At 42.1% G+C, this 16,708-nt stretch overlaps 1 protein-coding gene across 26 annotated transcripts in view; it reads right to left on the bottom strand.

The window, feature by feature from the left end:
• Positions 1-5,284, bottom strand: part of LOC136828590 (zinc finger FYVE domain-containing protein 1-like) — a 126,672-nt gene extending 121,388 nt beyond the window's left edge. For 5 of the 26 annotated variants that reach the window (XM_067086618.1, XM_067086610.1, XM_067086631.1 and 2 more), the window contains exon 1: positions 5,053-5,182. The gene's annotated coding sequence lies outside the window, so the exon portion shown is untranslated. The other 21 variants (XM_067086619.1, XM_067086626.1, XM_067086630.1 and 18 more) reach the window with 18 other exon arrangements.
• Between the last annotated feature and the right edge of the window lie 11,424 nt (positions 5,285-16,708).

The following is a 16,708-nucleotide window of genomic DNA, read 5'->3' as shown; positions in this document are numbered from 1 at the left end:
CGAGTGTTTAACATCGAAGGAAAGTCCGTGCAGTTTGCCAACTCTCTTTGCCGATGCCAGGGCCAGCAAGAAGATGGTCTTGAGGGTCAGATCCCTGTCTGGCGACTCTCGTAAAGGCTCATACGGTGCACGAGTCAGGCTCCTTAGAACGAGAGTCACATCCTACGCAGGGGGCCTGAGATCCCTGGGTGGGCAAAACCTTTAGAAGCTTCTCATCAACAGAGAAATCTCACTCCTTTCAGCTGCAAGACTAGGGCGAGTGCAGCGCAGTAGCCTTTTACAGATGAAACGGAGAGAAGCTTCTCTTGGCGAAGGAAGACAAAGTCCGCGACCTGCTGAACAGTAGCTCTGACCGGAGAGATAACCCGTCCACGACACCAACCACAGAAGATGGACCACTTTCCCTGGTATACCGCTGAGAATGATCGTCTGAGGAATCCAGCCATCTCCGTTGCTGCGCAACGTGAAAAGCCTCTCGCTCGCAGGAGATGGTGGATAACCTCCAGCTGTTAAGACAAAGGGACTGCACTGCCTGTGATACCACTCTACGTGGGGTTGACACAGCAGGTTGGGCCAGGGGGGGATCTCTCTCAGCGCCTCGGAAAGGAGGGTTAGCAGGTCAGGATACCAAATGGCCTTGGGTGCCACCAGAATCGTTCTGAGATTCGGAGTGATCATCACCTGGTTGATCACTCTGCGAATCAGGCAGAATGGAGGAAAGGTGCATACGTCGAGGTTACCCCATGGGTGCTGGAACGCATCCTCCGCAATGGCCCATGGGTCCGGCATGACAGAGCAGAAGACCTGGAGTTGTCTGTTGTGCCAGGTGGCGAACAGATCGATGACTGGACGCCACCACAGGTCGAACAGCCTTTCCGTGACTTCCGAGTGAAGGGACCATTCGGTTCCGATCACCTGATTCTGGTGGCTGAGCTTGTCTGCCCCGACATTCCTCTTGCCTGGAATGTGCCTGGCTGACAGCTCTACCGAGTGGGCCACAGCACACTCATGCACCTGCATCTGGTGGAGCAGGAGAGATAATAGACCCAGCTGCTTGTTGGCGTATGCCACTACTATGGTATTGTCGCTCATCAGTGCCACGGAGTGTCCCATCACTCGATCCCAGAACTCTTGAGAGCCAGGAAGGCTGCCTTGAGTGCCAGGATGTTGATGTGAAGGTGCTTGTTGTCTCGGTGCCACACTCCCGAAGTCAGCAACTCCTCCAGGCATGTGCCCCATCCCTTGGTCAATGCATCTGAGAACAGCAGCATGTACAGAGGGGGAGCATGCAGGGATGCTCCTTTTAAGGGGTTCCTGTTGTCCATCTACCAGCGAAGGTTCTCTCTCACCTCCTCGGAAAGAGGAATGAGAAAGGACTGAGGGTCTTGGGACTGGGACCAATAATTCTTTAGTCTCCATTTTAGAGACTGCAGATGAAGACGTCCATGAGGTACCAGCTTCTCCAGTGACGACAGGTGACCGATGATGACTTGCCATTGCCGGGCTGGCTGTTCCTGTCGGGACAAGAACAGCTGTGCTGCCTGCCTGAACCTGCTGATACAAGAGTCCGAGGGAAAGACTTTCGCTGCTACCATGTCTATCAGCATGCCCAGGTACTTTATTCTCTGCTTGGGGTTGAGATCCGACTTCTCAAGATTCACAATGATCCCAAGATCGTGGCAAAGCTCGAGGAGACGATCCTGGTCCTGCAGCAACTGCGAGCAGGGGCTCACCAGGACAAGCCAGTTGTCGAGATACCTCAGTAGACGTATCCTGTGCAAATGGGCCCAAGCTGACACGAGAGAGAAAACTCTCGTGAACACCTGGGGAGCGGTCGAGAGCCCGCAGCAGAGTGTCCTGAATTGGAAGACCGACTCCCTGAGGATAAAGCGGAGGTACTTGCGAGAGGATGGATGAATGGTTATTTGGAAATAAGCATGCTTCAAGTCCGCCATAAGCATGAAGTCGTTCTCCCTGATGGAAGCAAGCACGGAACTCGTCGTTTCCATCGTGAACTGAGTCTGGCAAACGAATCGGTTCAGGGGAGAGAGGTCCATGACCGGTCTCCATCTCCCTGTGGCTTTCTCTACGAGGAAGACACGGCTGTAAAAGCCTGGGGACTGGTCCGACACGATTTCCATAGCACCCTTGCTCAGCATGGCTTGCACTTCTGGCTCTAGTGCGGAGTCCTTCGGTGTTCCTTGGACATAGGTGCGGAGACAGACTGGAGTGTAGGTGAGGGGTGGCCGAGACTTGAAGGGTAGTAGATATCCCTCCCAAAGGACATCCACTATCCAGGTCTCGGCTCTGTGTCACTGCCATGTTGCCCAATGGCTCGACAGGCAGCCTCCCCACCTTCGGCAGCAGTTGGGGGGGGAACGTAACCCCTAGTATTTCCTCTTCTTCTTCTTCCCCTTGCCCCCTTTACCGGACTGAAAAGCGGACTGAAAGGGGCAGGAAGACCCATCCTTTCTAGAGGAAGAACAAGGCTGAGTGTTTCCATGGAATCCCTTCGAAGACTGGGACTTCTTAGGGGCCGAGGAAGTGCTATCCTGATCCGAGGGCCTGGCAGTAGTGGAACACGAAGACTCGGAAGTCTTGGCCACTGCCTGGTGAACAAGGCGGTCATTGTCATCGGCCCGACGCTTGTCCACTGCAGCGTCCGCCAACTCTCTAGGGAAGAGAGAGGTAGATCCCAGCAATGGTCCGTTCCGCAGGGTCATTGCCGACTCGGGCCCCATGGACTTGGAGAAGCGAGAAAGAATGGTGTCCCTCTGCTTCAAGAACAGGTTAGCCCACAGGTTTGCCTTCTGGTGGGCGAGGTAGGAGATGGCTCTACCTCCAGACTGGACATATACGGGACCAACAACATCACCGCCTGCGAGGGGCCAGGCAGGGATAACGGGGCCAGGAACCCAGGAGGCAGCGGTACGGCATGAAACGTGGCAGGCGTGGCTGACACCTGGGTGTCCAGGTGTGAGGCCACTGTCACAGGAAGCTTGCCAAATGATGACACGGTGACGGTTGTGGTGGTGGAGGCGGTGACTGAGTGGGTCGTCACCAGAGCGCCTGACAAATGGGATACCAAGCCCTCCAGTGACGGAACGCCAGGAAGACCCAGGTGCAGCCAGGCAGAGGCGAGATCAGGTACCTGGCTACCAACCGACGCTTCCATACTCAAACCTGAGGACAAAGTCAGGTTAAAGTGGGAAGCCTCTACTTGCTCCAGGGGAAAGAACTCGCCCCCAGAGCGAGGAGAGGCCCCAAGAGAGGATGTCCTGAACTTCTGCTCCCCCGCGGCCTTCCACACACGATGAAACGAATGAGGAAGGGGACGGGAAGTCCTCACCCGAAGGGGAGGCAGCAAGGAGAATCTTGCTGGGAGGGAGAAACGATCCCAACGGATCAGCTACCATGGGAGTTGTCAGGGGCGTGTTGCCCTCAAACAATGCCTTGCCAGCCTTCCTACGGTATCATCTCCTCCCCTCAAACTTTGCCCACTGCTCGGCCAACCAGGAAACACACTCCTCACAGGGAGAAGCAAGTGAACACACACGTCCTCTGCAGGTGGGGCAGAGGGCGTGTGGGTCCAAATCAACACTAGATCTGAACGTGTTTCATTTTTTTCCTCCCACCACAGGACACACACGCTGGGGGAAAGAGGGCTTAAGGGATTTATCCACATTCACATCAAAAGTAAAACAAGAAAGTTCCCACCGGGAAAAAAGCTCAAGGACAGTCAGGCAGAGAGCGAGAAACACACGTCCGCAGTCTACGAAGGCCAAAAGCAAAATTGGAAATGTTTACATCCGGGCAGGCAGTACGCCCGCCTCCCAGACAGTACAGCCTATGCTGAAAGTAATCCCTAATGTAAAGGACCAACGGTTTGTATATCGTGTCAGAACAATTTACGATTCATGGCACACTAAGTCAGATTAAAGTTAGTAAAGGTAAGGTTAGGTTACATCCCTGCAATGTACTCTGAGGTCTGGTTAGGCCACCCACCATGTCAGGTTAAATCCAGCATCATAAGTTAGGTTAGGTAAGGGAAGTTAGGGTTAAGATGCAGCCTTGTATTTGGCCTTATGATTTATATCTTGTTTATTGTGTTTTTTGTGCTAGATGCCTTTCACAGACATGGACCATGTATTATTATAATAGAAAATAATCTTGTGACATACCTTATACACCATTCCTGCATTTTAGCTTTTCCCACCCTAAAAAAAACTCAATTCCCTACGGGGTCTCCCCATGATCAAATTATGTACGGGCTAGTGGAAAAAAAGGGAAATGGAACTGTGGTTTGCAACAAAAATATACATCAGATGCATAAAAATACTAAAATATACATCAGATGCATAAAAATACTAATCTGTCAGAAGAACTTATAGTTCACATACCTAGTTTGAAATCAAGATAACACCGTATTACCAATCAACCTATGTTGCATTCTAGGCTAAGCTAATACTGTACAGAGCAGAAAGTTACCAACAACAGCCTAAAACTTTCCAACTGACAATATGAAGCCAACAAACAAGAGACAACCTATTTCAGCTCATGCCAACAAACAAGAGACAACCTATTTCACCTCATGCCTGCACATCACCCTACCTTCCTTCTAAATTAACATGAAGTAGGCTATATTCACCTTCTGGTGCCTAACAACATCTAACAACATCTAGCTGTACAAGGCCAATGGTCAGAAACAAGCGTATCCTTCACAAAGAACTTCGTAAGGGTGTACGACAACAAATCACCTGACAAAAGCTACACTGAGAGACAGGCTACTAGCCTAGATCGCAGTCAAAACATCAAATCATCAACCTGGTCAGAAACTTCAGAATCATCAGCAAAAGGCTAAGCAGATCAACAGAACAGTCAGAGAACTGAAATGATGTGTGGCCTAATTGTGATACAGTGGCGCAACAAGCCACCTCTGACTCCCAATGCTACTTCCCTCCCTGTCCCTTCGACCAGTGGCTCATTTACCAGTTTCTTGGCCTGGTTTTTATCACATCAGTAAAATACACAAGCGTCACTTTTCACAATTACTTTTGCATCACGCCAGCAAATGGATCACTTCTTCATGCTGCTAAACAGCTGTAACTGCTGACCGATTAGTGTTTGTCGGGAAAATAACAACCTGTCTGCTGCTTCAACTCACTTGTTTACATTTTCCAAGATCAGCTGGAAGTGTAACCTTGGGTTACGTCAACTCTCCCAAAGCGCCGCGGGCGCTTTTTCATGCTACGACTTATGAACGCAGCCAAACTCAAGGCAAGTCATGATGATAACGTTGCAATAACATACGTATCTGCTTTTAATTTTGCATCTTAAGAGCGTAACGAGAAAATATATGTCTTTGACATAAATAAACCCACAATTACAGAACCAGGAAATTTTCAAGTGATATCTGCTCTCACTAAGAAAAATAATTTGATGATCTTTCCTGGATCGATTAGACATCTCTGCCAATTTTTTTTTTTTTTTTTTTTTGTCCTTTTACATTCAGGTTACTGAATAAGAAGGGGCTTGCTTCCTTATATGATAGAAGATGAATATGTAAAATAACACACCTTGCCTTGCTGGTTAGGTATTGTCAAAATGGAATGGCAACTGCATGCCAATTCTGACATTTATATATTTATATATAGAGAAGTGGAAAGTTGTTACCTTCGTTTTCAAAACAACGTTACAAATCTAGATTGCACTGTTTGTTAAGAGAATTATTCAGTGGTGCCAATTTGCTCAAACTTGTACTGCATTTGTCGGTAAGTTATGACGTATATGACCAAGAAGGGGTGACAGACTGCTCCATAAACCCACACTCCCACCCCCAACAAACAACACCAACCTTCCGCGTTAACTTTTGCAAAGCGTGTCGTAATTCTGTTCTCATAAGAGCAAATTACTGATACGCAGTATCTATGCAATAAACTTAATTTTCATTGCATTGCTAAACTAAAAGCAGACGTTTTGGTCCTAGATATAATTAGTAATTGAGTAAATCTCTTCTGAGTTGCAGGTTGCTATAGCTACAGCGTGTTATAGATGACATGGGCAGACCAACAATAATTTCTTAGCTGGGGTGAAAAGTTGTCGGGATTATTTGCCTTGTAGTTTTGGGTATGACTGGTGATATTTATGGAGGTAGTAAAAACTGGACGCTGGGGTATTGTAGCTACAGGGGTAAATTTTACGTTAAGAACACAGTACTTAAAAAAATAGCTTGTTATTCTTTTAATACGTAGCCTATTGTGAAGCTGAACACTGGTGGACACATTTAAAGAGGAAACGAAAACCTGCTTTCCTAATATAGTGGATCAGTAGCTACACTTTCTCTAGATCGTAAGAATCTCTCTCTCTCTCTCTCTCTCTCTCTCTCTCTCTCTCTCTCTCTCTCTCTCTCTCTCTCTCTCTCTCTCTCTCTGAACGGAATGGTCTTTTAATCTGTTAGTCTTTATTTTAAGAGCCGATTTGTAGAACAAACAGTAGATATGCCATTTTGAGTGTTATTTCTTAAACTGTCAAAGATTATTTTTTTTAAATATCGGCGAATCTCTGTAACATTGTCATCTTCAAGACATTTCCGTAAGCATAATCCGTTTTTTAGGTTCAAATTCCTGAAAAACGAATTCTTACACTCGTATGTGGGAAGAAAAATATATATTATATCAAAATGGGAAAGTTAAATCCTAACAAAACTCAAAGTAGATTGTCAGTTCTGGGACACGGTCCCCAGCCAGACCTATTCATTGGCATCGTCAGAGACATTTTATCGATATTCGTCAACAATATAAGAATGAATTACTTGTAAAACAAGAATGAATTGATTGCCAGTTCAAAACCTTTTCCAGTGATCCAAAGGAAACGAAGTTTTATCAGTTATTGAAATCGTGCAGCTGGCAACTAGAAAATGCTGCAACCAGATAAACTTAATCTATTGAAAAATGATTATCTGGTAACCCAACAGTTCATCACTCCCAAGTATGTTTGGCCATTCAGCATCCTAACTATAAAGCATTTTTGATAAACGTGCCAATCTCTGGGACTTGGTAAAGCTGTCCCTCACTGAAATCCAGTAGGGGTCAGAGACGTCTTTTGTTAGTGATAGGGATACTCTTAATGCAAATGTGATTTATAACCGCTATTTCAAAACTTATTACCTCTATAAGTATTTATGTTTTCTACATGAATGGATACGTTTACACGTATGTCTGACATTTATACATTGATGGATGAGTTTCATGTCGAATGACTTACCTTGAAAGAAAACTCAAAACTTTAATTCAAATAGCTGTTCGTCTATTACAGAATAGTAGACATTGCATTTTATATATATATATATATATATATATATATATATATATATATATATATATATATATATATATGTATATATATATATATATATATATATATATATATATATATATATATATATATATATATATATATATATATATATATATATATATATATATATATATATCTATGTGTGTGTGTGTGTGTGTGAGTGTGTGTGTGTAGTGGGGAAGGTATTCACTTCTTAGGAACAAGTTGCTCGATAATTAAGTATGTTGGAGCTTCCCTTATCGTGCTCAGATGTCGGCTATCGTCCAGATTTTCAAAAGTTTTCCTTTTTATATATTTTGGTTAAATGAAAATTATGTTTCCCCTTAATACATTTATTTTAGTCTTTAAACTGTATAACTTTTCCATCTTTTCAAAGGGTAGTTGTGGCTGAGTCTTTATCTTAAAAGGCACCTTGTAAAATTCTTGGGCTTCGAATTTCAGTTAGTCTTTGGGCACTCAGAAATTTTATATAAGTTCACAAGTCACTTCTAGCTTTCACTGTCACGTCTCCACACATCTCACACACTCCCTGCCCCGATGTCTTTTTCTAACTAAATTAACTCTCCTTCCACAGTCTTCGGCCCGACTCTTCGTATATATACGAATAATTTTCCCAAGTTTCTTCCAGATGGGTTTCCCGTTTCCATTAGCGTTTCACGTTTAATTATCTATACAATTCGTTCAACGGTTGTTATCGAGTTAATGTTATAGTGTGCGAGAGGTCACCGGGCGAGGTCAAGATCTCAATTAGCTCTTCTTCTTGCCCAGTGCTGTATGAGGTAAACGCTTTGATTCAAAGGGTGACGAACGGTCAAACTCGGCATCTGGGATCACTTAGTTCAATTATCGGCCCTTTCTGTTTTGCTCTGTCTTTATCAATGATTTTCTGTATGCCTTCGTGCGTATATTAAGATATTTAGGTTATTAAATTACACAAAACACACACACACACACACACACACACACACACACACACACACACACACACACATATATATATATATATATATATATATATATATATATATATATATATATATATATATATATATATATATATATATATATATATATATATATATATATATATATATATATATATATGTGTGTGTGTGTGTGTGTGTGTGTGTGTGTGTGTGTGTGTGTGTGTACCTGTCTGTATTTGAGTGTGAAGGGGTTTCCTCTATTTTTATGCTCGCCTAAGTCTATTACTCTCAGGGAGTTGTGGCCTCTAACTATTAAGCATTTTTATTTTGAATACGAAGTATTCCTTTAATTGACTCTGCAAGAAGTACAGTTAATTCAAGGCACCTACTGAGTGGAAGACTAATAAACTAACACATTTGTTTCATGATTAACGAAAAATTTTAATTTTGTCCTCGAGTTCGTCTTTGAAACTAGTTTCACTTATAGAATGTATTTTCGACTTATCGTTTCCTTCCCACGTTCTTAAAGGATCGCTGTCCTTGATACTCTATTGGTTAGTGATCTTTTCTTATACCAGGCATTTCCATCGATGCCTTTGTGTTAATGAGCGGAAACTTCCATCTTTTCTGAATGCTGATTCATACCTTATATTTAGACCAGATAAAAAATCAGTGTTTAGGCCGACAGAGAGGATGGTAAGGCTAACAGATTAGGGAGAAAAGAGAAGCAAGGTAGGCTATCGTGGAAAGGGAAGTAAATAGAGTGGACCCATTCATTCTTTTTTTTTTTATTTCCGTTTAAGGCTTTGATATGTTTTGTTGTCCGTTTAAGTCGTGTAGCATTAATAATGTATTTTTCTCTTCATCGTTGTTTAGTTATAATGTAAGTTTGGCTGTATTTTGTTTTCAACCATTAATGTTGTCAATTTTAAAATCAGTGTTGCTCATGTCCCGGACTCCTCTTCTGCAAAATGCCCAGTGAGACGTGGCCGCCTCTTTTTGAAGTTGGAAGGGAATTACAGTATACATTATTTCACTCATACATTTCTTTCTTTCTTTAACGGTTTTCCATTTAATTCTTAATTTCCTAAAATTCTGTAACATCTGATTAGTTCTTCAACTAAAGTAGTTTGTCGATAATTTTTATGTTCATTTAATCGCAGCCGCTATTTATCGTCCATTGCCAATTATTAATCAAACTGATCGTGTATGCTTGTATGACAGCCTCTCTAGCACAGCTTTGACTAATATTATCGAACATCACTGGTATATCTTCATAAAATTTTAAGGACAGTACTGTATATCCAATTCAAAATGAAACCCTAAAAAGTCTTAACTCGCTAAGGGCCAAATGCCAGCTTAGTTTTGGTAGTTATTCTTCCATCTTTCCATGACAGCAGCTGTACCAACTCGTTACTAGATACTCAGATTTTGCAGGGGTGGGGGTTTGACACTATTACGAACCTAAACTAAATTCTGAAAGCAAAATCACCATTGCACCTAACACGTTGGATGCTTGTAAGTTCTCTCATGCCATTATGGTTAACAAACTATGAAGATCCAACCAAACATTCACTGAATATCAGATTACTTACCGTACGTTGTGCAAGGCCAGCTTTGCGCAAAGAAAGTTAACTGTTTTATTATCTAGAAATAAGGGAAAACAGCGAAAGTAAGGAAAAACTTCCAAATTTTTATGTTAGAGGATAAAACTTTGCGCGGTTGAAACAGCTGACATTTTATTGTCATTCAGAACTTACTTCACCAAAAGAACTGCGTCGAAATATGAGGAATTTCGGCTAACAATTCTGGCTAAGCAGTGATGCGAGAGCTCAAGGACACTGGTAACAGACTGAAGAACAATAAGCGCCCCACTGGCAAAGGAGTGGGCAGCGGCGATTTCAAACTGTGCCCATTGGAACGGATCCTCTGAAATATTTCAGAATGAGATGCACATGAGTCTTGGTATTTTCATTCACAACAAAGGTTCCACAGTTATATGTACTTAAGCTTTATAAACACCTCCAAGACTATGCAAATGAGCTATGTAAAATGAAGGTCGCCTACTGTAGATTACGTTATGCCCAATCGTTTTGTGTCCATCGCTTTATTAAGAAAGCAGTCGTGAGTAATGTATTTAATAAGTGTCTACCGTTGATCCATCATGGCGAGATGATAATGAAATAACAGTGTCTTCCTTTCGACGCCAGGAATCCATAAAACCAATCAGTGGCATCCTTTCTGGAGGATATATGATAGCCTGCAGCGGTTGCTTTGTAGTCTTCTTCCGCCCTTCCTGTGGGCCCTCATAGGTCTTCCTAGGGCCTTTAATTTAGCCTATCCTGCGCTTGCGCACACGTCGCCAAACATTCTTAAACTGTTCATTGATTTATGTGTTTGCATATATATATATATATATATATATATATATATATATATATATATATATATATATATATATATATACAGTATATATATATATATATCAGGGGCGTCATTTCAGATTTTTGATGGGGGGAGGGCCAAGGCAGTTTGACGAGCGAAGCGAGCATAATCACCTGGGGTTGTTTTGATTTTGAGCTATTTTATGTGCTTTTTGAAGCACATAAAAAAGAAAGATAGATTGACAGATATAACTTAATGTGATGACACATTTGAATTTCGGTAGGAATAATGGAAAACCAGCTGTCGTTACTTCTTGGGGCTTGGTGGGGTGAGAGGGGCAAATTGAGGCTTGGGGGGGCAACTTGAGTCTTGGAAGGGGCAGTTGCCCGCAGCCCCCTAAATGACGCCCCTGATATACATATATATATATATATATATATATATATATATATATATATATATATATATATATATATATATATAAAGTTTTATAAAAGAAACAAAGAAATTTGAATAAGCCACTATGTCTCCACCGCTGTGAAGTGGCTGAGATATATTCAGATTTCTATGTTTTTAATGACCTTTTCAAGAAGCATATTGAACAGTTAGATTACAGAAAGTAGCAATACGCATTTTGAACATACTGTATATATATACAGTATATATATATATATATATATATATATATATATATATATATATATATATATATATATATATATATATATATAATTTTTGTGTGCGAGTTAGTGCGTATTGCTACTTTCTGTAATCTAACAGTTTATTGTTTCTTAAAAAATGCCATTAAAATAAAATAAAAATAATATATCTCAGCCACTTCACAGCAGTGGAAACAGAGGTTTATTCAAGTTTGTTCTTTTATAAAACTGTTTAAGAACAAATTATGTATGTATGTATATATAAATAAATAAATATATAAATATATATATATATATATATATATATATATATATATATATATATATATGTGTGTGTGTGTATATATATATAAAGAAAGATAGATAGATAGACAGATAGATCGACAGATAAATAAATAGATAGATATGTAGCGAGTCTCGAGATGTTTTCCTTCTAAGTAACGTTATTGTTTGCTTATAAGCCCAAGTTACAGATGGAAAAGGGATAAGTTGAATTCCCAAATTTTCAAATTCATAAACATTACTGTAAATGTATGTAGAAGTTTTATGCGATAAATGGATAAAAAGCAATTGGTCAAGGATACATCAAAATGCACCAAATTTAGTCTATGCCTTTTAGAAATAAAATATCCACGTCTTAATTACTAGCATCACATAAAGTTGTGAGACAAGCTGAGAATGCGTTTCTGAAAAGAGCTATTGTAAGGAAGGTATTGAGTGACATACTGGCTGGGTGTTGTCTAGTTTAATGCTGGTTCCTTACCGAATATATGTACATGTTGTTTCAGATTTAGCTGGCCTTGTGCCAGCACGGGCTCTTGCTCCTAGAGCAGCCCGTAGTATATGTACAGAACCTTCGAGGTTGTTATTGGCTGGTGAGAGCCGGAATGTAGTTTCTACACACAGACAAGGCAAGACAGAGATTATGTTTCGGACATCTGTGCTTGTCGACAGACAAACTGATGGCGATTGCGAGAGACATAATAAACGTACAGTGATAAAACATATATTAATGGAAAGGCCAGGAAATTCAACATATGGACATATACAGGTACATGAGATTCGAGACAGATTAATGAATACTATGCAGTAGCGTAATATATGTGAAATGGCGAGACGTTTGGCGTCTTCACAAACAGGAACATACATAAAGTTTGATACAGAAGATTCTGTGGAACATTATGAGTACGTGATCGGAATGCTTGCATGGCAATGCAAGTAGTGGTGATCGTAAATGAATCGAGACAACAATGGTTAAGAGAAATATACAGGAATGTTGTATGGAAGAAGTTGCGTTCCTTCGCGCGGTCGCCGCTGACGCACGGGAGGGGGAGGGAGCGGGATGCTTTGTCCGTTGGCTGACTCACACGCACGTGTGCCCTAGGACCACCAAGCGGTCCCTTACACTAGAATGACCAGAATCGTGTGCACATGAATAACTGAGGTGACAAGGAACTTGGAGGAGCCCATCGATGAAAAGAAGCGAAGCAAACGGGGACACCATTTGAGAATGCTATAGGATAGCTTTAGCATAATTATCTGCAATGAATCAGACTAGTCTGATGAGACATTGAGGTGATTCTGCAAAGAGGGGTGACCTTCAAAAAGTGGGCTTTGGATGACTATAAGTTTTACCCAGATTGTTAAATGTCTCTGAGATACCACAAGTTCCTGAGAGATGGTGACTTGACAAGTGTACGGCAATACAGGAGATCACCATTTGGCCTTGCTTTGCTGATCTTGAAGGGGCTGTAAGATTTTACATTTTAAAAAACTGACTGCTGAGTAGTAGCTTTAAAAAAAAAAACTTCCCACTAAGTACAACTGCTGGATTTTACAATATGATGGACTGGTTAAGCAACATTGGCGCTGGTCAGTAGTTGGATGGGTGACTGCTCTCCTCGGGGTTGATTCCTTGGGAAAGGATCTTTACCATGATTCCTGTCTACTCAGCTGTAAATGAGTACCTACTCTCGATGGGGTAGGGTCCTGCTATGGGTTAAATAGCAAAACTCAGCAATGATGGAAAGAAATAAAAGGATAAGTGACAACGACGTAAATGGAACCTCTGGCAACAGAGGAGCTTCGTCCGGCATCCAGGTATACAGCCCAACCGACGGGGAGGACGGTCAGGTACCTGGAGGTCGTCATCTGGCAACTGACCACCACAATGTCAGTAACCAGCAACCAGAGACTTGAGCTACAGATGCAAACCAGAAGAAGAAATGGACAAGAGAAGAAAATAAGGAAATATGGAGATACTACAACAAAAGCAACCCGACAGAAAGAGGATACAGAAGAAGACTGGTCAACATCTGGAATGAGAAAAATAACAACCCTCAAACAGAACAGAGGCTGGCAGACCAAGTAAGGAACATAAAGAAAAAGAACTGGCTCTCCACAACAGAAAAAGAGGAACTGAAAAGAGAAATAACACCACCCAGCAACGAAGGACAAGAAGACTAACTAAGAGACGATGCCACAGAAAATGACAGGCATGATGAGCTACCAAACAATGACACATGAGGAAACACCGAAGATGTAACAGAGAGGTCGGAATGGGTGGAAAAGATCAGACAATGGATGAAACCAGATACAGAAAGAACAAAGATCCCCTCCATGAAAGCCTACAACACAAAGAAACCAAGGGATAAAGCAAGTGAAGTTAATGAAATAGTGAGACTAATCCACACCACCAGTATCAGAGAAACAAATAACCTGGCATATGCAGGAGTAAGACTAGTAGTAGAACTCATTGGGATACAAACACTGACACCACCATCACAACCAGCCCAACAGAAACCAGAACAGCAACCGCCTTGGAAAAGGCGCCTGGAAAAACAAATCATGGCGATGAGATCTGACCTGAGTAAACTGAAAGAGATGCCAGAAAAGAGGCTAAGAAGCAAGAAAACAAGAGAGGAACTGAATGAGAAATACAAAGTACAGGAGAAGAGACTAAACAACACAATAGAAGATATAAAACAGATGCTTAAAGATCCAACGTTACATGAACAGGAATAAATGATGCCAACAGAACAAACTCTTCGGAACCAACCAGAAAAGACTATACAGCCAACTAAGAGGGGAAGACAACCACCAGGAAATTCCTGAGGCCGAACCAAGTAAGAGACCCTGGGAAAACATATGGAGCAATCTGGTATCACACAACAAACATGCAACATGGCTCCAGGAAATCAAGGCAGAAGAAACGGGGAGAATAAAACAAAGATTCGCTGAGATCATGACAGACACAGTCAGACACCAACTAAAGAAAATGCCCAACTGGAAAGCCCCAGGTCCTGATAGAGTCCATGGATACTGGCTCAAAAACTTCAAGGCCCACACCCACGGATGGCAGAACAACTCCAGCATTGTATCACAAACCACCATGCACCCAAATGGATGACCACACAGAGAACATCCTTAGTACAGAAAGACAAGAACAAGGGAAATATAGGAAGCAACTACAGGCCTATCACCTGCCTACCAATAATGTGGAAGTTACTAACAGGTATCATCAGTGAAAGGCTATACAACTGCCTAGAGGATACAAACACCATTCCCCACTAACAGAAAGGCTTCAGAGGGAAGTGTAGGGGCACAAAAGACCAGCTCCTGATAGACAAAATGGCAATGAAGAATGGTAAGAAAAAGAGAACCAACCTAAGCATGGAATGGATTGACTACAAGAAAGCCTTCGACATGATACCGCACACGTGGCTAATAGAATGTCTGAAAATATATGGGGGAGAGGAAAACACCATCAGCTTCCTTAAAAATACAATGCACAACTGGAATACAGTACTGACAAACTCTGGGATAAGACTAGCAGAGGTTAACATTAGGAGAGGGATCTTTTAAGGTGAATCACTGTCCCCACTACTCTTTGTAGTAGCCATGATTCCCATGACAAAGGTACTGCAGAAGATGGATGCCAGGTACCAACTCAAGAAAGGAGGCAACAAAATTAACCATCTGATGTTCATGGACGACATCGAGCTGTATGGTAGGAGCATCAACAAGGAAATAGATACCCTAATCCAGACTGTAAGGACTGTAATCTGGGGACATCAGGATGGAGTTTGGAATAGAAAAATGCGCCTTGGTCAACATACAAAAAGGCAAAGTTACAAGGACTGAAGGGATAAAGCTACCAGACGGGAATAGCATCAAACACATAGATGAAACAGGATACAAATACCTGGGAATAATAGAAGGAGAGGATATAAAACACCAATAGATGAAGGACACGATCAGGAAAGAATGTAATGCAGAGATTAAGGCGATACTCAAGTCAAAACCCAACGCCGGAAACATGATGAAAGCCATAAACATATGGGCAGTACCAGTAATCAGATACAGCACAGGAGCAGTGGTGTGGACGAAGGCTGAAGTCCGCATCATAGACCAGAAAACTAGAAAACACATGACAATACACAAAGCACTACACCCAAGAGCAAATACAGACAGACTATACATAACACAAAAGGGAGGGGGAAGAGGGCTACTAAGCATAGAGGACTGTGTCAACATCGAGAGCAGAGCACTGGGGCAATATCTGAAAGCCAGTGAAGATGAGTGGCTAAGGAGTGCATGGGAAGAAGGACTGATGAAAGTTGACTAAGACCCAGAAATATACAGAGACAAGAGAATGAAAAACTGAACAGAGGAATGGCACAACAAACCAATGAACAGACAGTACGTGAGACAGACAAAAGAACCGGCCAGCTATGAAACATGGCAATGACTACAGAGGGGAGAACTCAAGAAGGAAACAGATGGAATGCTAACAGCAGCACAAGATCAGGCCCTAAGAACTAGATATGTCCAAAGAACAATAGATGGAAATAACATCTCACCCATATGCAAGACGAGACCATTAACCACAGAGCAAGCGAATGTCCGGCATTTGCACAGAGCCAGTACAAAAAGAGGCATGATTCAGTAGCAAAAGCCCTCCACTGGAGCCTGTGCAAGAAGCATCAGCTAGTTTGCAGTAATAAGTGGTAAGAACACCAACCTGAGGGACTGATAGAAAACAATCAGGCAAAGATCCAAATAGGGTGATACGTGCCAGTAGACCAGACGTGACATTGATTGACGAAGAAAGAGAAAAAATTGACAAGTGTCAAGACCTGAAAATCGAAATAAGAAGGATATGGGATATGCCAGTGGAAACTGTACCCATAATCATAGGAACACTAGGCACGATCCCACGATCACTGAAAAGGAATCTGGAAAAACTAGATGCTGAAGTAGCTCCAGGACTCATGCAGAAGAGTGTGCTACTAGAAACAGCGCACATAGTGAGAAAAGTGATGGACTCCTAAGGAGGCAGGATGCAACCCGGAACGCCACACTATAAAAACCACCCAGTTG

Source organism: Macrobrachium rosenbergii, chromosome 43 (genome assembly GCF_040412425.1).
Source record: "Macrobrachium rosenbergii isolate ZJJX-2024 chromosome 43, ASM4041242v1, whole genome shotgun sequence".
NCBI classification, from domain to species: domain Eukaryota; kingdom Metazoa; phylum Arthropoda; class Malacostraca; order Decapoda; family Palaemonidae; genus Macrobrachium; species Macrobrachium rosenbergii.
This window is presented reverse-complemented; position numbering and strand designations above follow the sequence as displayed.